Genomic DNA, 21816 nt, shown 5'->3' with positions numbered 1-21816 from the left:
TTCAACCAGTGTTGCGAAATTGGAGTAATATTCAGAAACAGCCTCCCCCAACAACAAACAAATTAAACAGCACGACTCAATTCGCTTCCAAATGGCCCCTCGAAATGTCGCTACACCTACGCACGTTTTTAATGAACCGTGATGAATTAATTAAAATCAGAATTGTCGGCACTTTTAATTTGCCAGAAAACTGTAATAACTTTTTTCGCAGTCCGCTCGTGAATGTCGCCGCCGTATCAATAATGCAACGTTTCGTAAATAAATAAACAAAATAAACTCCGGCGACCTAATAAAGGCATGCAATCTTTAATAAAACGAAAGTTCCCATCACGCGAACACAGTTTACGTCGGTTTTGCGATGCTCTGCCACAGTTCAATCACGGCACGGTGACAGCTGTCAAAAGCATTTTTTCTTTAATTCTTCAAGTTAAATGAAAGCCGGGCTTATTTGGGTCGGCGATTAAAAGCCGGCAAAGTGGTAACATAAAATGAAACTGTCTTTTATCCGATATCCAGTCGGGTGAATTTGCGCTGTAATGAGCTGTTTCCTGCAAATCGCCTTTAATTCCCAATCAATCAGATCGGTGTCGGTGCACGAGATATTTTTGGTCTGGAGTGGAGGTTATCAGGTGTATTGTTAGCGGAGATAGGAATCTTGAGTGTTAAATCGGTAGCGGATCGGGTTACAATAATTATCTGATAGGATTATCACTGGGCGAAGTTTTTACATAGTGCTAGATGAAGAGGCGGTAGCCGAGTTGTGTAATCGTACGAGAATCTTCATGTAAACTTCAATAACTGACATATATATTAAAAAATCAACGAAGTTGCAAACATATAGAAATACAGGTTTTTCTTAGGTTATTTATTTCGTTCTTGGAAACATAAAGATAATCTAATCAATGGCCTAATCCCAATTAAGTTTGTCCTAAGTTCCGATATAAAACTTTCTCAATTTAAACTTTTCGACAATTACTGAAAGCGACTCAAACTTCCATATATTATTTAACTTTAAGCCATTCGCTGCTTTTCAATTGATCCATTTTCTTGCAATCATTACATCGTTGGTTCTGAGGTATGAATTGAAATTCACACTTTAAAACAAGAGTTTCTTTTTCGTATTGTCATTTCCATTAATTAAAATATGAGCAGTCTGCCTGTGTTAATATTTATTAAACAAATTGCACTTGTAGAATCCGGGTTCGATTCCAGCCGGCGTTTCCATTTTTTTTATTGATACACCCAATTTTCTTAAAATCGAGTACTAAATTGACGCACGGATTCTTGCCCGAATGCTGCTCGGAACATTTTTCAATTTTATACGTATTTAATCGTGGAAGTCTTTCAATCTTTCAATGTACGAATATAAACATAAACAGTCGAAGTTATGTCTCCTTACAGTCTGCGCGCCCCGCAAATTCTATATTATTTTTCAAAGAAGGTGATTTGCTTGTACTTAAGGGGCGAGGAAAGTTCTGTCAAAGTAACCCAACAGATTTTTCAGATGTACTGATTTAGTTCAATAGTTTCCAAATTAAATTGTACAATTTTGAATGTTTTCTACTTCCCGAGCGAAAGCTATAGAAGTATTGTAATCAAGTCCATCGAGCGACTGCTGACTTTAAAATTTTCTCGACGTTTCATGACCCGTAGAGTACAAAAAAATTAAGCCATCTCCAAATTTTACAATAAACGTTATTTAAATTTTATGAAATAACGTACCACTCTATTTGTGGTTTATGAATCTATGTTGAGTTTCTATCTTAGGCATCCAGATTTTTGGAAAAAAAAATCGAAATTGTGTTACAATTTAATCTTGAAATGACAAAATCCAATTCTCCTAAATCTTGCAAATGTTTTGAAATTATGCTCCCAGGAATTGACGACTTTTGAATTTTCGATTTTTCAATTTTCCAGTTTTACGATTTTTAAATTTTTCACTTTTTCAATATTATAATTTTTGATGTTTTAAATTTTATTTGCCGATTTCTCAATTCCTCGATTGATTCATTTTTTGACTTTCCCATTTCAGATTTCTCGACTTTCGAATTTTTCAATTTTTGGGTTCTTCAGTTTTTCGATATTCAAGTTCTTGTTCATTTCTCGATTTTCAATTTTTCCATTACTCAATTTTTCGATATTTCAGTGTTGGGATTTTTCAATTTTTTGTTTCTTTGATTTCTCGATTCTTCAAATTTTCGATTTCTTGTTTTTTTATTTTCGGTTTTTAACTTTTTCAGTATTTCAAAAATTGACTTTACTAAATTTTCAATTTTTCGATTTTTCAATTTTTCGATTTTCAGGTTTTTGATTTTTCAATTTTTCAATTTTGCGATTTTCAATTTTTCGATATTTTGGATGATTCAATTTTTTGATTCTTCAATCTCTCGATTCTTCAAATTTTCGATTTCTCGATTTCTTAATTTTTCGATCTCTCAATTTTCCGATGTTTCAAATTTACAATTTTTCCATTAATTTTTCAATTTTTCGGTTTTTAAATTTCTCGATTAATCGATTTTTTGATTTTCTTATAATCTCTATTTCTCAAGTTTTCAATGTTTCGATTTTTCGGGACTTTGATTTTTCAACTTTTCGATTTATTTTACAATTTTTCGAATTCTCAATTTTCGGATCTTTCAGTTTTACGATTTTTCAATTTTTCGACTTTTAAATTTTTCGCTTCTTTTTCAATATTTCAATTTTTGACGTTTCAAAATTTTATTTTTCGATTTCTCAATTTCTCGATTAATTCGTTTTTTTGTTTTTCCATTTCTCGATTTCTCGACTTTTGAATGTTTCAATATTTCGAAATTTCAGTGTTGAAATTTTTCAATTTTTTGTTTCTTCAATTTCACGACTTGTCAAATTTTCGATTTCTTGTTTTTTATTTTCGGTTTTTAAATTAGAGTTTTCAATATCTCAAATATTGACTTTGCTAAATTTTCAACTTTTGGATTTCTCAATGTTTCGATTGATCTTTGATTTTTGATTTTTCAATTTTTCGATTTTCAGGTTTTTGATTTTTCAATTTCTCGATTTTCAAATTTTCGATTATCTACTCTATTTTTCGATATTCTGGCACTGGGATTTTTAATTTTTTGATTCTACAATCTCCCGATTATTCAAATTTTCTGATTTTCTTATATCTCTATTTCTCGACTTTTCAATGTTTCGATTTTTCAGGACTTTGATTTTTCAACTTTTCGATTTCACTATTTTACAATTTCTCGATTTCTCATCTTTCGGATATTTCAGTTTTACGATTTTTGAATATTTGGACTTTTAAATTTCTCGATCAATCAATTTTTTTATTTTCTTTTTTTTTTCGATTTCTCGACATTTCAATATTTCGATTTTTCAGTTTTTCAGTTCTTCATTTTTTCAATTTTTTAGCTTTTCGACTTTTCGATTACTCGATTTTTCAATTTTACGACTTTTAAACTTTTCGCTTCTTTTTCAATATTTCAATTTTTGGCGTTTCTAAATTTTATTTTTCGATTTCTCAATTTCTCGATTAATTCATTTTTTAATTTTCCCATTTCTCGATTTCTCGACTCCTGAATGTTTCAATTTTTCAGTTTTTCAGTTCTAAATTACTCAATTTTTCGAAATTTCAGTGTTCGAATTTTTCAATTTTTCACAATTCTTCAAATTTTCGATTTCTTGGTTTTTTATTTTCGGTTTTTAACTTAGATTTTTCAGTATTTCAAATATTGACTTTGGTAAATTTTCAATTTTTGGATTTCTCAATTTTTCGATTGATTGCTTTTTGATTTTTCAATTTTGCGATTTTCAGGTTTTTGATTTTTCAATTTCTCGGTTTTCAATTTTTCGATATTTTGGCATTGAGATTTTTCAATTTTTTGATTCTTCAATCTCATGATTCTTCAAATTTTCGATTTTTCGATTTCTTAATTTTTCGATCTCACAATTTTTCGATTTTTAAATTTCTCGATTAATCGATTTTTTAATTTCCTTTTTTCTTCGTTTCTTTTTCAATATTTCAATTTTTGACGTTTCTAAACTTTATTTTTCGATTTCTCAATTTCTCGATTAATTCATTTTTTGATTTTCCCATTTCTCGATTTCTCGAATTTTGAATGTTTCAATTTTTCGATTATCTACTCAATTTTTCGGTATTTTGGCATTGGGATTTTTCAATTTTTTGATTCATCAATCTCTCGATTCTTCAAATTTTCGATTTCTCGATTTCTTAATTTTTCGATCACTCTATTTCTCGACTTTTCAATGATTCGATTTTTCAAGATTTTGATTTTTTAACTTTTCGATTGCACTATTTTACAATTTTTCGATTTCTCAATTTTCGGATGTTTCAGTTTTACAATTCTTCATTTTTTCGATTTTTTTATTTTTTAGCTTTTCGACTTTTCGATTTCTCGATTTTTCAATTTTATGACTTTAAAATTTTTCGCTTCTTTTTCAATATTTCAATTTTTGACGTTTCTAAATTTTATTTTTCGATTTCTCAATTTCTCGATTAATTCATTTTTTGATTTCCCCATTTTTCGATTTCTCGACTTTTGAATGTTTCAATTTTTCAGTTTTTCAGTTCTCAATTACTCAATTTTTGGATATTTCAGTGTTCGAATTTTTCAATTTTTCACGATTCTTCAAATTGTCGATTTCTTGGTTTTTTATTTTCGATTTTTAACTTAGATTTTTCAGTATTTCAAATATTAACTTTTTTAAATTTTCAATGGGATTTCTCAATTTTTCGATTGATGTTTGATTGTTTGATTTTTCAATTTTTCGATTTTCCGGTTTTTGATTTTTCAATTTCTGGATTTCTCAATTTTTCGATCTCACAATTTTTCGATTTTTAAATTTCTCGATTAGTCGATTTTTTGATTCTCTTGTATCTCTATTTCCACACTTTTCAATGTTTCTATTTTTCAGGACTTTGATTTTTCAATTTTTCAATTTCACTATTTTACAATTTTTCGATTTCTCAATTTTCGGATGTTTCAGTTTTACGATTTTTCAATTTTTTTCGTTTCGTTTTCAATATTTCAATTTTATTTTTCTATTTCTCAATTTCTCGATTAATTCATTTTTTGATTTTCCCATTTCTCGATTTCTCGACTTTTAAATGTTGCGATTCTTCAGTTTTTCGGTTCTTCAATTTTTCGATGTTCAGATTTTTGTTCAATTTCCCAACTTTACAATAATAAATGTTATTAAAACTTTATAAAATAACGTGCTACCCCATTTGTGGTTTATGAATCCGGTGTTGATTTTTTACCTTAGGCATCCAGATTTTTGGAAAAAAAATCAAAATTTCTATAACAATATTTTACAAATTAATTTTGTAATGGCAAAATCGAATGTTATTTTATAAGCAGGGTAAATTGTTAATCAAAATATATCTGCTTATTCCCCCCAAAAAATTGATGACGTCATCTCGAAATTTTGCCGAATAAATTCTACCCAAAATGTTCAAAATATGATGAGTTTTCACTTGTGATTTATCATTGCATTCATATTTTCACTTCCCTAGCGTAAGCTAAGGAAGTATAGTATTCGAGTCCATTGGACGAATGCCCACTTTTTTATTTTCTCGACGTTTCATGACCCCAAGAGTACGAAAAAATAGGTCGTTTTTTTTTAAGAATGTGAAACTTTCTCGGGGCTCCCAAGTGTTAAATAACGTCATTAAATTGTTGGTGGGGATTAACAAACAAATTTTGGTGAGCTTATTGTCTTATATTCAGGAAGTAAAAGTAATATTAAAGCTCAAATAGGCATTATGTCCATTATGTAACCTCTAAATAATAATATCTAAAATTTTATGCTCCTCGTTTATTTATTTATTTGTTTATTTTTTAGAACAACCCACATACGTAAATTTAAAAATATGGATGATCACTAAACCGCAAATGAATAACTAACGCTGTGCATCTAAATGCGATTTAATTAACAACTGAGATGTCATCATTTATTTGGAGATGAGATGAATAAACAAATTGTGGTTAGCATTTAAACATAGGACATACCTACCAAACTACCAAAAAATAAAAAATTGGTCTAAAGAGTTTAGACAGTACTTCCCTCGCTGTCGGAAACGTGACGACTGCATGCCTATTATGTTTTTTTTTCGCAGTGGATTTCAAAGAATTCGGTTTTGTAGTTCCTGAGTAAATCAATAAAATAAATTTACGCATTCATTAATTTTTTTGAGTCACCCTGTATATGCAAATCCAAAAAAAATCAATGGAGTGATAAATCACAAGTACAGACTCATCATATTTTGTACAGTTTAGATAGGATTTATTCGGCAAACTTTCGAGCTGACGTCATCAATTTTTTGGAGGGGATAAGCAAATATATTTTGACTAAACATTTATTATGCTCGTTATAACCTTAAAACATCTGCAAGAGTTCAAAGCATTCGGTTTTGTAGTTCCTGATTAAATCAATAAAATATATTTACGCATTCATTAATTTTTTTGAGTCACCCTGTATATGCAAATCCAAAAAATTGGTCTAAAGAGTTTAGACAGTACTTCCCTCGCTGTCGGAAACTTGACGACTGCATGCCTATTGTGTTTTTTTCTCATTACATTTTTGTAGTGGGAATTTAAAAAAAATTGCGATGACGTCATCAACATTTTTGCAAGGACACGTATATCAGTTGGGATAGATGTAGTGTAATACTAAGAATAAAATTATTGTATTCCCAAATTTTCGGGAAAATGAATTGGGTCGGTTTGAATATTGATTTTTTATAATCAATAAAATAACGAAACAATTTACTCACGTTTACGGCAACTGAAAATCGTTTATGTATAAACAACCTTAATTTAAGATGACAAGCGTAACAGCATACGTGCATGAGAGTCAAACAGAAACTGTAAACAAAACGACCATCGGTTTTATTGCTTCGACTTCCGCTTATTATATAAAACATTGGGTTTTATTTTAATTCTTGACGGTGAAATTCACAATTGGTTGATTATAAACATGTCTATTTCATATTCGCGGAACCAAGTGAACGAATAAAACAAATGCAGGTCTGTAATGTTAAAGTCGATGTAAATAAACGTGCTACCCTTATGTTTCAACCGAGTTTTTCCTTTAACAAATTTTGTGTCTACCAAATTGGGTTGGTTGGGGTGTAATACTAATAATAAGTGTTGCCTTTAATTTAATCAATAAAATAAATTGACTTCATTAATTTTTTTGAACCACCTCTTAAGAAAATCTAAAAAATATGAATGGAATGATAAATCACAAGTACAAACTCATCATATTTTTTGCATTTTAGATAGGATTTATTCAGCAAAATTTAAGGGTGACGTCATCAATTTTTTTAGGAGGGATGAACAAATACATTTTGAACAAAAGTTTACCATGCTTATAATAACTTTAAAATATTCCCAAGATTTCAAAGCATTCGGTTTTGTAATTCCTGATTAAATCGATAAAATAAATTCACGCCTTCATTAATTTTTTTGAGTCACCCTGCATATGCAAATCCAAAAATATGAATGGAATGATAAATCACAAGTACAGACTCATCATATTTTGTACATTTTAGATACGATTTATTCGGCAAACTTTTGAGCTGACATCACCAGTTTTTTGTAGAAGATAACCAAATATATTTTGACTAAAAATTTATTATGCTCTTTATAACCTTAAAACATCTGCAAGATTTCAAAGCATTCGGTTTTGTAGTTCCTGATTAAATCAATAAAATAAATTTACGCATTCATTAATTTTTTTGAGTCACCCTGTATATGCAAATCGAAAAAATTTGAATGGAATGATAAATCACAAGAAGAGACTCACCATATTTTGTACATTTTAGATAGGATTTATTCAGCAAAATTTTGTGGTGACGTCATAAATTTTTTAGGGGGGACGACCAAATACGTTTTGATCAAAAATGTACCATGCTTATGATAATTTTAAAATATCTTCAAGATTTCGAAGCATTCGGTTTTGTGGTTCCTGAGTAAATCAATAAAATAAATTTACGCTTTCATTTATTTTCTTGAATCACCCTGTATATGCAAATCCAAAAAATATGAATGGAGTGATAGATCACAAGTACAGACTGATCATATTTTGTACATTTTAGATATGATTTATTCGGCAAATTTTCGAGCTGACGTCATCAAGTTTTTGGAGGGGATAAGCAAATATATTTTGACTAAACATTTATTATGCTCTTTATAACCTTAAAACATCTGCAAGATGTCAGAGCATTCCGTTTTGTAGTTCCTGATTAAATCAAAAAAATATATTTACGCATTCATTAATTTTTTTGAGTCACTCTGTATATGCAAATCCAAAAAATATGAATGGAGTGATAAATGACAAGTACAGACTCATCATATTTTGTACATTTTAGGTATGATTTATTCGGCAAACTTTCGAGCTGACGTCATCAAGTTTTTGGAGGGGATAAGCAAATATATTTTGACTAAACATTGATTATGCTCTTTATGACCTTAAAACGTCTGCAAGATTTCAGAGCATTCGGTTTTGTAGTTCCTGATTAAATCAATAAAATTTATTTACGCATTCATTAATTTTTTTGAGTCACTCTGTATATGCAAATCCAAAAAATATGAATGGAGTGATAAATTATAAGTACAGACTCATCATATTTTTACAGTTTGGATAGGATTTATTCGGCAAACTTTCGAGCTGACGTCATCAATTTTTTGGAGGGGATAAGCAAATATATTTTGACTAAACATTTATTATGCTCATTATAACCTTAAAACATCTGCAAGATTTCAAAGCATTCGGTTTTGTAGTTTCTGAGTAAATCAGTAAAATAAATTTACGCATTCATTAATTTTTTTGAGTCACCCTGTATATGCAAATCCAAAAAATATGAATGGAGTGATAGATCACAAGTACAGACTCATCATATTTTGTACATTTTAGATATGATTTATTCCACAAACTTTTGAGCTGACGTCATCAAGTTTTTGGAGGGGATAAGCAAATATTTTTTGACTAAAGATTTATGATGCTCTTTATAGCCTTAAAACATCTGCAACATTTCAAAGCATTCTGGTTAGCAGATTAAAAATTAAATTTCAAAATGTTGTTTTATAATTTTGATTTTTTTTCCAAAAATCTGGACGTTTCGGGTGAAAAGTCGATTCAGAGTTGTAAACTACATGTGTAGGACTATGTTATTTTATACAATTGAAAACCCATTTACTATGTACAATTTTGAAGTGACGTCATCGCATTAGTGGTGGGGATGATTAGACAAATTTTGGTTAGCGTTTTACCATCTACATGATATTCTTAATATAAGTACAAAATTTCACAACAATCGGTCGAGTACTTTCGGAGATTATCTGTCTAATAAAAATCCGGGACAACAGACGGACAGACGGACAGACGGACAGACGGACAGACAGACGGAAATGGGAGACCTATTTCTTCGTCTTCTAGGGGTCATGAAAGATCGAGAAAACGTAAAAGTAGAGAGTCGACCGACGGACTCGATTACAATACTTCCTTTGCTTACGCTCGGGAAGTAAAAATATGAATGGAGTGATAAATTACAAGTACAGACTCATCATATTTTTACAGTTTAGATAGGATTTATTCGGCAAACTTTCGAGCTGACGTCATTAATTTTTTGGAGGGGATAAGCAAATATATTTTGACTAAACATTTATTATGCTCTTTATAACCTTAAAACATCTGCAAGATTTCAAAGCATTCGGTTTTGTAGTTCCTGATTAAATCAATAAAATATATTTACGCATTCATTAATTTTTTTGAGTCACCCTGTATATGCAAATCCAAAAAATATGAATGGAGTGATAGATCACAAGTACAGACTCATCATATTTTGTACATTTTAGATATGATTTATTCCACAAACTTTTGAGCTGACGTCATCAAGTTTTTCGAGGGGATAAGCAAATATTTTTTGACTAAAGATTTATGATGCTTAAATGACTCCTTAAAACATCTGCAACATTTCAAAGCATTCTGGTTAGCAGATTAAAAATTAAATTTCAAAATGTTGTTTTATAATTTTGATTTTTTTCCCAAAAATCTGGACGTTTCGGGTGAAAAGTCGATTCAGAGTTGTAAACTACATGTGTAGGACTATGTTATTTTATACAATTGAAAACCCATTTACTATGTACAATTTTGAAGTGACGTCATCGCATTAGTGGTGGGGATGATTAGACAAATTTTGGTTAGCGTTTTACCATCTACATGATATTCTTAATATAAGTACAAAATTTCACAACAATCGGTCGAGTACTTTCGGAGATTATCTGTCTAATAAAATCCGGGACAACAGACGGACAGACGGACGGACAGACGGACGGACAGACGGACGGACAGACGGACGGACAGACAGACGGAAATGGGAGACCTATTTCTTCGTCTTCTAGGGGTCATGAAAGATCGAGAAAACGTAAAAGTAGAGAGTCGGCCGACGGACTCGATTACAATACTTCCTTTGCTTACGCTCGGGAAGTAAAAATCAACATTTTTATGCTCCACTACAGCTGTCATAAGAACACGACCTTCTTTATAAAATTTGGTTTTACAAGATGTTATATTTTCATGATAGCCCCTATAAGCTAAAAAAATATACTTCGATAATTCCAGCCACAGTGTACCGAAAAAAAAGAATAACCCATGAGGACGTCGCGTTCCTCTTACATTAGTATAAAAAATTGCGAAAACAAATTGGATGTTTTGCGTTTTTTTAGAATCAAAAATCGAAACGGATTAATAAACCACAAGTACAGGAGTATGCTATTTAATAAATCTATTTTTTCTTCCAAATCAAATTTCCACCAAGAGTGTTACAGTGTTGATTTTGTTCATTTTAATTTGACTATTGTGAAACGTTTGATCACAAGGAACACAACGCCTTTTGTTAATATAATAATTATAATACAAAAGTTCTTTTAAACCTGAGTATATTAACTAAAGGGAAAATAAACAACGACAATGAAGTTTACTTATGGCGGCGATCGCAATCGCTGTAATATAGCAAATGTTAATAACAAAGTTTGTATACAACAATGCCCACCAAAATGTACAAAAACAAATAACAAAGCCCTGTAGCCAAACACGTCGCAACAAAACACAACACAAAGTACACAAATCAAATTTTGAGCAAATATTGAACCCAAGGTAAATTTATACCCACACGCAACCTGAAATTGAATACAAAAAAAAATCTGCTAGAAATCTCTTGATTGTACAAGATGCCCAGAAAACATATATTCTGATTGTGCTTTCAGATTCTGAAATTAAGACATAATCAATACCTTTTAATTCTACCCAGCTTCAGCAATCTAATTAGTGCTTCTTATGAAGCGGCATGCAACCGCCAATGACACGTCAAGCATTTTCAAGGGTTCTTTTCGTCCCTTCGTCCTTCAGACGCCTAAGCCACTTCAGTACTTTTTTTAATTTCATTTATCGACCCAGTGGAATCCAATTATCACATTTTATTTTTCTTAATAGATTTCACAATGACACTTCTAACAAAGGACGCGACAATCGTAATTAATGCAATTAGTGTAGAAACAAACCCCAAAATGCGACTCTTACTTTTTTAAAAACTTCACACATGGCTACAATGAACAATGACGATGTCATTATTTTTGTCGCTAGCTGTACACAACGCCGAACTATCGCAACTACACGAGTTTCTAATTAACAACAATCGCCGAAATTGATGACACAACAGTGAAACAATCAGATAACATTTAAAAAAAACCATCGGAAGTTGTACCACGAATAATTTAGATACTTCCAGGTTTGTTTGAACTTTCGCCGACAACAAATTAATAACTCTTGGAACTCAAACAACGCGCTTTCCGAAAACACACATAATTCCTCCTGAATCCACAAACAAAGTGTAATCTTTGTTACAATAATAAGGTGACAAAGGCGGACATGATATAATCGCTTTGTAGTCTCACCGACCCGCAAATAACCCTCACTTCCGCCAGAAACAACACCAAATCAAGTTACTCCGGCTTTGTGATAAAAATTTCAAAAAAGTCCTGTCGCATTTAAAGTGGCAACATACTGCAAAAAAAATTGGTCTAAAGAGTTTAGACAGTACTTCCCTCGCTGTCGGAAACTTGACGACTGCATGCCTATTGTGTTTTTTTTTCTCATTACATTTTTGTAGTGGGAATTTAAAAAAAAATTGCGATGACGTCATCAACATTTTTGCAAGGACACGTATATCAGTTGGGATAGATGTAGTGTAATACTAAGAATAAAATTATTATATTCTCAAATTTTCGGGAAAATGAATTGGGTCGTTTTGAATATTGATTTGTAATAATCAATAAAATAACGAAACAATTTACTCACGTATACGTATCAGAGGCAACTGAAAATCGTGTATGTATAAACATTCTTAATTTAAGATGACAGGCGTAACAGCATACGTGAGAGTCAAACAGAGAAACTGTAAACAAAACGACCATCGGTTTTATTGCTTCGACTTCCGCTTATTATATAAAACATTGGGTTTTATTTTAATTCTTGACGGTGAAATTCACAATTGGTTGATTATAAACATGTCTATTTCACATTCGCGGAACCAAGTGAGCGCATAAAACAAATGCAGGTCTGTAATGTTAAAGTCGATGTAAATAAGCGTGCTACCCTTATGTTTCAACCGAGTTTTTCCTTTAACAAATTTTGTGTCTACCAAATTGGGTTGGTTGGGGTGTAATACTAATAATAAGTGTTGCCTTTAATTTAATCAATAAAATAAATTGACTTCATTAATTTTTTTGAACCACCTCTTAAGAAAATCTAAAAAATATGAATGGAATGATAAATCACAAGTACAAACTCATCATATTTTTTGCATTTTAGATAGGATTTATTCAGCAAAATTTAAGGGTGACGTCATCAATTTTTTTAGGAGGGATGAACAAATACATTTTGAACAAAAGTTTACCATGCTTATAATAACTTTAAAATATTCCCAAGATTTCAAAGCATTCGGTTTTGTAATTCCTGATTAAATCAATAAAATATATTTACGCATTCATTAATTTTTTTGAGTCACCCTGTATATGCAAATCCAAAAAATATGAATGGAGTGATAGATCACAAGTACAGACTCATCATATTTTGTACATTTTAGATATGATTTATTCCACAAACTTTTGAGCTGACGTCATCAAGTTTTTGGAGGGGATAAGCAAATATTTTTTGACTAAAGATTTATGATGCTCTTTATAGCCTTAAAACATCTGCAACATTTCAAAGCATTCTAGTTAGCAGATTAAAAATTAAATTTCAAAATGTTGTTTTATAATTTTGATTTTTTTTTCCAAAAATCTGGACGTTTCGGGTGAAAAGTCGATTCAGAGTTGTAAACTACATGTGTAGGACTATGTTATTTTATACAATTGAAAACCCATTTACTATGTACAATTTTGAAGTGACGTCATCGCATTAGTGGTGGGGATGATTAGACAAATTTTGGTTAGCGTTTTACCATCTACATGATATTCTTAATATAAGTACAAAATTTCACAACAATCGGTCGAGTAGTTTCGGAGATTATCTGTCTAATAAAAATCCGTGACGGCAGACGGACAGACGGACAGACGGACGGACAGACGGACGGACAGACGGACAGACGGACAGACGGACAGACAGACGGAAATGGGAGACCTATTTCTTCGTCTTCTAGGGGTCATGAAAGATCGAGAAAACGTAAAAGTAGAGAGTCGGCCGACGGACTCGATTACAATACTTCCTTTGCTTACGCTCGGGAAGTAAAAAACGATAAAATCCAGGCATTTTTGTTTTTGCTCTTTTCCTGTGTAATTTTAAAGACGGGCGTTAGGTAAATTAGTATTCAGGTTAAGAAAGGGGAAATAAAAGAGCCGGCGATGAATGTAACTTTGTGCTGAAAGCAATTCCGAATCGATATAGGTGAATGTAAAACTGATTTATAAATTTCGTTTGTTATTCTGCATGAACGCTACCGAGCTAACGAACAAAAAAACAATCAGAGTGAAGTTAGTAGCTTGAACTTGGCAATAAGTCACATTCAAATTATTCTTGGTCTGTTATTATAAGCATACTTCGGTAAAATATCTCGTTTATAAGCGAAGCATGCTTTACCGGAAGTGTACACCTTGTGTATTTTGAATTGGTGAAATGTCTACTACGAAAATAAACGACGTATACTAGTAAAATTAACAAAAGCTGAAATTGAGTTTGATAAATCGTGTGTAGCTTTTGTCTGCGGTGTAAGTGCTTGTTATCGTCTAATGTCCACAGTTATGATTTATGCTTAATGTTTTATTAACGACCGCAGCCATTTACTAAATAATTTAAAAACAAACGGCAGGTTACGCGTTAATTGAGAAGTCTCACAAATGGTTTAAATATTGAGTAAGAAACATAAACATAGCCGACGTTTTCATCTACAGTGTGGGATATCGAATAAATTGTTTCTTACATCCGTTAAGGTACATGTAACGAAAATAAACATTAAACGAAATGATCGTAAAATAAATCTCGGATTTAATTGTCGGAAGCTAATAAGGCTATTAAAATTAACATCAAATTTAAAACAAATTCGCCGCAAAATGGAAAAGGTCAGGTAAATTTTAAATTTATTTTTTGGTCGTTAAATTATGTACTTATAACTGATACAATCAAGATTTTTCCAGCAATCAGGTTATCTCAAATTCACATTTTTTATCATAATTAAATGACAAATATCTAAGTATGTGGTATAATTATTTCAACGAAATAATGAACGTTATTATCGCCATTATCACGTTTTTAATGTTCACTCAATTGTTACCTTTCAAAAAAATTTACTACTGTGATTATCACTCGAATGTGATCGAATGATCCGTTTTATGCGTTTACCACTGATAGTCGATGTAGAAGTGTGAAGTGGTGTGCAGTTTAACATTTGTTGTCATATAATATCGATCAAAAAATTGTAGACCATTGATAACTGATAACTAAAAGGAAGTTTTTTTTTTAATGAAGCAATTTGGCAAATGCCTAATCACATTAAATTTATTATTGACTTTTTTGCGGCTAACAGAATACAAAAATGTAAGTTTCCCGCTTCCGTTTTTGTCGCCCGGCGTCTGCTAAACGAAATATTTACTTTTTTTTTAAATTGTCGTAAACCAAAATTCCCAAAACAGATTTTTTGTAGACGTCAACTTCCAGAAGTTTCTTTTCGCCAAAAACTCCAGAATCGCCTAATGAAATATGTCAATTGTAGAATTAAAAAACATGTCCAATTTTTCTAAATACTAGTTCTGGGACTATAAACCCAGTAATTTTCGATTCGATCTTCATCCCTCATTATTCGAAAACTTCTGCCAGTTTTACTTTTTTGGTACGTCCAAAAATCAAGTAGTTGGTCCTTTTTTGTACCGAGAGTACAATACCCTGGAAAATTATCTGAAGAATATGAGTAAAATTTAAGGGCTTCAAGTTGAAAGTTTCTGAAATTCACAGGAACATACAATCTCAATTTTCCGATATTTCAGGTTTGGGATTTTTCTGATTTTTATTCTTCAATTCTTCCATTTTTCAATTTCTTGATTTATCAATTTTTCAATTTTTCGACTATTCAATTTTAGGATTTTAAAAATTGCGATTTTTCAGTATTTCAATTTTTGACGTTCCTAAATTTTATTTTTCGATTTCTCAATTTCTCGATTTCTTGACCTTTGAATGTTTGATTTTTCATATTTTCAATGTCTCAATTTTCAATTTTTCGATATTTCAGTGTTGAGACTATTCAGTTTCTCGATTCTTCAAATTTTCGATTTCTTGATTTTTTCATTTTTCGGTTTCATAATTTTCTTATGATTTTTTTTAGTATTTCAATTTTTGACGTTACTGAATTTTCAATTTTTGGATTTCACAATTTTTCAATGGATGTTTGATTCTTCAATCTCTCGATTCTTCAAATTTTCGATTCCTCGATTTCTTAATTTTTCAATTTCTTAATTTTCCGATGTTTCAATTTGACGAGCTTTCAATTTTTCGACTCTTCAATTTCTCGATTGATCGATTTTTTGATTTTCTTATTTTTCGATTTCTTGATTTTTCAATATTTCGATTTTTCAATTTTTTAATTCTTCAAATTTTCGATTTCTTGTTTTTTTCATTTTTCGGTTTCTTAGTTTTCTCATGATTTAGTTTTAAATTTTTGGATTTGTCAATCTGTCGATTGATGTCTGAATTTCTTGATTTTTCAATTTTTCAATTTTCAAGTGCTTAATTTTTCAATTTTTCAATTATCTACTCAATTTTTCGATACTTCAGTATTGGGCTTTTTCAATTTTTTGATTCTTCAATCTGTCGATTCTTCAAATTTTCGAGTTCGAGTTCGATTTCTTAATTTTTTTATTTCTCAATTTTCCGATGTTTCAGTTTTACAGTTTTACAATTTTTCAATTTTTCGACTCTTCAACTTTTCGATTTTTAAATTCGTCGATTGATCGGTTTTTTGATTTTCTTATATCTCTATTTCTGGACTTTTCAATTCCTCAATGTTTCGCTTTTTTAGGACTTTGATTTTCGATTTTTCGATTTCTCGATTTTCCAATTTTTTCGATTTTTGAATTTTCCCATGTTTCAGTTTCATGCTTTTTTAATTTTTCGACTGTTCAATTTTTCGATTTTTAAATTTCTCGGTTAATCGATTTTTTGATTTTCATCATTTTGCAATTTTTCGATTTTTCAGTTTTTCGACTTTTCGATTTCTCGATTTTCCAATTTTTAAATTATTCACTTTTTCAATATTTCAATTTTTAACTTTTCTAAATTTTACTTTTAGATTTCTCAACTTTTGAATGTTTCGATTTTGCAATTTTTCGATTTTTTCAATTCTTCGATTTTCAGGTTTTTGTTTTTTCAATTTTTCGACTTGGATTTTTCAATTTTTCAATTTCTCGATTTTCGTTTTTTCGATTATGTACTCAGTTTTGCGATATTTCAGGAATTTTTCAATCCTTCGATTCTTAAAATTTTCGATTACTCGATTTCTTAATTTATCGATTTCTCAATCTTCCGGTGTTTCATTTTGGCGATTTTTCAATTTTTCGATTTTTGAAGTTCTGGATTTATCAAGTTTTTGATTTCTCGACTTTTCAGTGTTTCGATTTTTCAATGTTCCAATTCTTCAATTTTTGGATGATTCAATTTTTCAATTTTTCAGATTTTTGATTGTTCAAATTTGATTTGTCAGTTCGATTTCTCGTTTTTCAATTTTTCGATTTCGCAGTTTTCCAGTTTTTCGGTTCTTCAATTTTTCGATATTCAGGTTTTGTTGTTTTTCATTTTTCAGTTTCTTAGTTTTCTGATGTTTCAGTTTTATGATTTTTCAATTTTTCGCTTTTTAAATTATGTAGATCAACTATTATTGACGTTAATTAATTTTCAATTTTTGGATTTCTCAATTTCTTGATTGATGTTTGATATTGAATTTTCCAATTTTTCGATTTTCAGGTTTTGATTTTTCAATTTTTCCATTTCCCGATTTTCAATTTTTCGATATTACAATTTTTTGATTTTTCAATCTCTTGATTCTCGATTTTTCGATTTCTTAATTTTACGATTTCTAAATTTTTCGATTTTTCAATATTTCAATTTTTGACGTTTTTGAATTTTATTTTTCTATTTCTAAATTGCTCGATTAATTCATTTTTTGATTTTCCCATTTCTCTATTTCTCAACTTTTCAATGTGTCGATTTTTCAGTTTTTCGGTTATTCAATTTTTCGATATTCAGGTTCTTGATTTTTTTTTCAATTTTTCGACTTCATTTTTCAATTTCTCAATTTTCAATTTTTCCATTACTCAATTTTTCGATATTTCAGTGTTGGGATTTTTCAATTTTTTGATTCTTCAATTTCTCGGTTCTTCAAATTTTCGATTTCTTGATTTTTTATTTTTCGGTTTCTTAGTTTTTTGATCTCGGTTTTATGATTTTTCAATTTTTCGATGTTTAAATTAGATTTTTCAGTATTTCAATTTTTCATGTTATTAAATTTTTGGGTTTCTCAACTTCTCGACTGATGTTGATTTGATTTTTTGATTTTTCAATTTTTCGATATTTCAGTATTGGGATTTTCCAATTTTTTTATTCTTCACTCTCTCGATTCTTCAAATTTTCGATTTCTCGATTTCTTAATTTTTCGATTTCTCAATTTTCTGATGTTTCAGTTTTAGGATTTTTCAAATTTTCAATTCTTCAATTTTTCGATCTTTCCGGTTTTTGATTTTCCTATTTTTTGGCTTTGATTTTCCAATTTTTCGACTTCTCAATTTTTCGGTGTTTCGGTTTTGGTATTTTTCATTTTTGCGATTCTTCAGTTTTTCGACTTCTCGATTTGACAATTTTTTACTTTTTCGATTTTTAAATTTTGGATTTTTAAATTTTGCGATCTTTTGATGTTTCGATTTTGTCGATTATTCAATTTTCCGACATTTAAATTTTACATTTTTCGATTTCTCGATTCTTCAATTCTTCAATTGGATTTCTTGATTGTTCAGTTTTTCAATTTTTGAAATTGTTAAATTTTCGAATTTTCAAGTTTTCGGTTTTAAAATTTTTCGATTTTTCAATTTTTTGGTTTCTCGACTTTGAATGTTTCGATTATATACTCAATTTTTCCATTATATTCTCAATTTTTCTATTATGTACTCAATTTTTCAATTATGTACTCAGTTTTTCGAAATTTCAGTATCGGGATTTTGCAATTTTTCGATTTTTCACGACTTTGGTTTTTCGATGTTTCAGTTTTACGATTTTTCAATTTTTCGATTTTTTAATTTCTGAATTAAACGCATTTTTGATTTCCTTACTTCTCAATTTCTTGACTTTCCAATGTTTCGATTTTTCAATTCTTAAATTTTTCGATTTTTCAGGTTTTTGATTCGAGTTCTCGATTTTCCAATGTTTCGATCTTGGGATTTTTGAATTTTTCAATTCTTCAGTTTTTCTTCCGTTTTCTAATTTTTCGGTGTTTCAGTTTAAAAAAATCCAAAATCTAGAATTCGAAGGACTCTAGCTCAAAATATTTAAAAGACAAAATACACTTTTAAAACTTTCAAGAATAACAAGGGCTCCTAAAAGTCGAAACACTTCCAAAAAGTCTAAAACCTTCAAAATTTACACAAAGTTTAAAAACTTGAAGGGCTCCAAAAACTTCAAAAATTCACTAAAGCATGACAAAAACTATATTCAGAAAACTAATTGAAAATTTCCTAACAACCTGTCCAATAGTTTCGGAGATTATCTATATATGAAAACTGCTAACAGTATAGAAGAACGGAGGACCTACTTTTTTATATTCCTAGAGCCATGAAACGTCGAAAAAGACACGAAATTTCTCATTCGTCAAATGGTGTTCATTCCACTAATCATTGTAGACAATAAAAGCATTGAAAGTTGTAGTCGTATAAGTTTACACTATAGTAGAACTCTATATACATTTAAATTTTAAAAAATTGCATACTCTTGTACTTGTGGTTAATGAAACCGCCTTGAGTTTTTATAACCTTTGCTACTAATATAAATTTATATTTTTTTAATTCATTCAGGTTACCGCAAAAATTGAATTTTACACTTTTTATAGAACCCGGATGTATCGGACTGTATTACAGGGGCGTGGGAAGTTCTGTCTAAATAACCTTACACCAATTTTTGTACTTATTGTTGCAATTAGTTTTTTTCTATCGGGTTCATTATTATTTATGAAACAGGAAATTACTGAAATAAATAGAGACTTGTTTTCAATCTAGATATCTTTATCTTTTAAAACATTTAATATGTCACCGGATTGAAAGGATTTGTGTTTATTTTACAGCAAAAACAGAGATTCAAATGTTCACTATTTAACATAGTACGTGTGCAACCACTTTATGGTTACTTTTATTTTTGAAAGGTAAAACAATCTTAGGAAACTAGATTTCCAAAAAACCTACTTCCACAATGACATTCTGACCAAATTGTTGCCAATCGCGTACTTTCAATACTAAACATTCCAAAAATAAAAAGTTCTGTGCTAATAGTTGGCATTACTTATTTCAACTGACACATTTGAATATATGACAAATAATTATGCAGAACTTTCATAAACGTTCCTTACACCCAGTGACCTGTGAAATTTAGGTAAATATCTTGCAGTTTTGCCACTTTAATTAACTTTGTTTGTATGTCATCTGTCAGAATAATTACGACATTTGAACTTTCGTTGATTACAGTTGCCACTATGGTTACACTGGATGTTGGATCATTTATGAAAGCGTAGTAATTATTAATACACCCTGTAAATTAAATTTGAAACACTGCGAATTACTATTACCACTCGTAAGCATCAAGTTATCCGTTTTTTCAATCGGTCACACATGTGTAGTTGTAAACTGTGATGATGTCACAGGCAATTATTTTGCCGCTAAATGTACGCAACTGTCCAAGTTTTCAATCAAAAACAATCGCCAAAATGACTGACACCACGCTTTTAAACCAGTACAGATAAAACAAAAACTGCCAAACGAACTCTATCAAACTTACGTAAGTTTCGGGAAGTTCCAATGCCAACTAGGTACGAATAGTTCAAATACTTCCGGAACTGTTTGAACTCTTAACCAACTAAAACCAACTCTTACAACTCAAACAGCACAATTTCACCGAAAACACACATAATTCCCCCGAATCCACAAATAAAGTGTAATCTTCATGACAGTGATAAGATGACAAACGTGGACACATACAATACAGGTTATAAAAAAGGAGATAAATTACGTTATTACTCGCTTTATCCCGCCGCAAAAAGCCCCAACAAGTCCGCAAACAACTCCAAAACCGACTACCGCCTTAACCCCGACCAAAAATTTGAAAAACTTTTCTCACCTTTCGAAACAGGTTAGCCGCATTTTTAAGTCCTACACATCGCAGTCGTCACTGAAAGTCCACTTGGAGAATTCGCGCACGGCTCGAGTCCTACCACAGTGCACATTTTGGCGTTATTTTGGCCATTTCATCGCGAAAACATTGCAGATGTGTCGAGTGCAGCGTGTTGCACAGAGAACGGTTTTCGGATAAGCTCCACTGCATTTTACTAGTTTGCGTTCTTTCACTAACTACCTGCGCGCTCGTACCGCGTCGATCAAGTCGCGCGCAAACGGTCGGAGGAACTTGGACCGTTACGGCTTCCGTTACGGGTTATCAGCCCGAGGGAAGAAGTCGGCGGTGTCCAGGAGGGCGGGCCGGGGCTGACGGGGGCGGGTTGGGGGGCGGGCTTCCTCTGCATAATGATGATGCGTTTTTTGGCCCTGATGACGAGTGCAGACGCGGGCTCTGCTACATGCAAATGGTGCTAGGGGTTATAATTAGAGATGGGATGTGTGCGATTTGCATTTGGATTGGGAGCATGCCGCGAATTCGAGGTGATGTTGCCGTGTGTTCGTGGAAATTTGGGCTGGGAAAGTGGTTGCCGAAGTAACTTGTAATGAAGTTCGGTTTGGGTAATTTGCATGCCTTCGATAGATAGTTAGAGAAGTCCTAACTTTATCGCAGCACACGAAACTTAGGCTATAAAAATTTAACACTCGGTATTTATCAGCAAGGTTTAGGAAAGATATGTGACGAATAATTTTTAAACCCTTTTGTTGATAGATTTATCAATTATATATTTTTTCTGACACCTGTGTTACTTACAAACAAAAAAAACTGGAAGAACATATGTTGGAAACACGCTGTTTTTGCACATTAATAAAATTTTACTACCTAAAAGTCAAGAGCTGAAGC

The 21816-nt window shown here is 31.0% G+C and overlaps 1 protein-coding gene across 3 annotated transcripts in view; it reads right to left on the bottom strand.

Annotated features, from left to right (window-relative positions):
* LOC135139519 (protein phosphatase 1 regulatory subunit 16A) overlaps positions 1-21136 on the bottom strand; it is a 187080-nt gene extending 165944 nt beyond the window's left edge. The window contains exon 1 of one of the 3 annotated variants that reach the window (XM_064069779.1): positions 20920-21136. The gene's annotated coding sequence lies outside the window, so the exon portion shown is untranslated. Of the gene's footprint in view, positions 1-20580; positions 20844-20919 lie in introns of those variants that run through there. The other 2 variants (XM_064069778.1, XM_064069781.1) reach the window with 2 other exon arrangements.
* Between the last annotated feature and the right edge of the window lie 680 nt (positions 21137-21816).

Source organism: Zophobas morio, unplaced genomic scaffold (genome assembly GCF_036711695.1).
Source record: "Zophobas morio isolate AGI-343-1 ecotype UQ-CSIRO unplaced genomic scaffold, CSIRO_AGI_Zmor_V1 ptg000031l, whole genome shotgun sequence".
NCBI classification, from domain to species: domain Eukaryota; kingdom Metazoa; phylum Arthropoda; class Insecta; order Coleoptera; family Tenebrionidae; genus Zophobas; species Zophobas morio.
The sequence above is the reverse complement of the archived record's forward strand: the minus strand, read 5'-3'. Positions and strand labels throughout refer to the sequence as shown.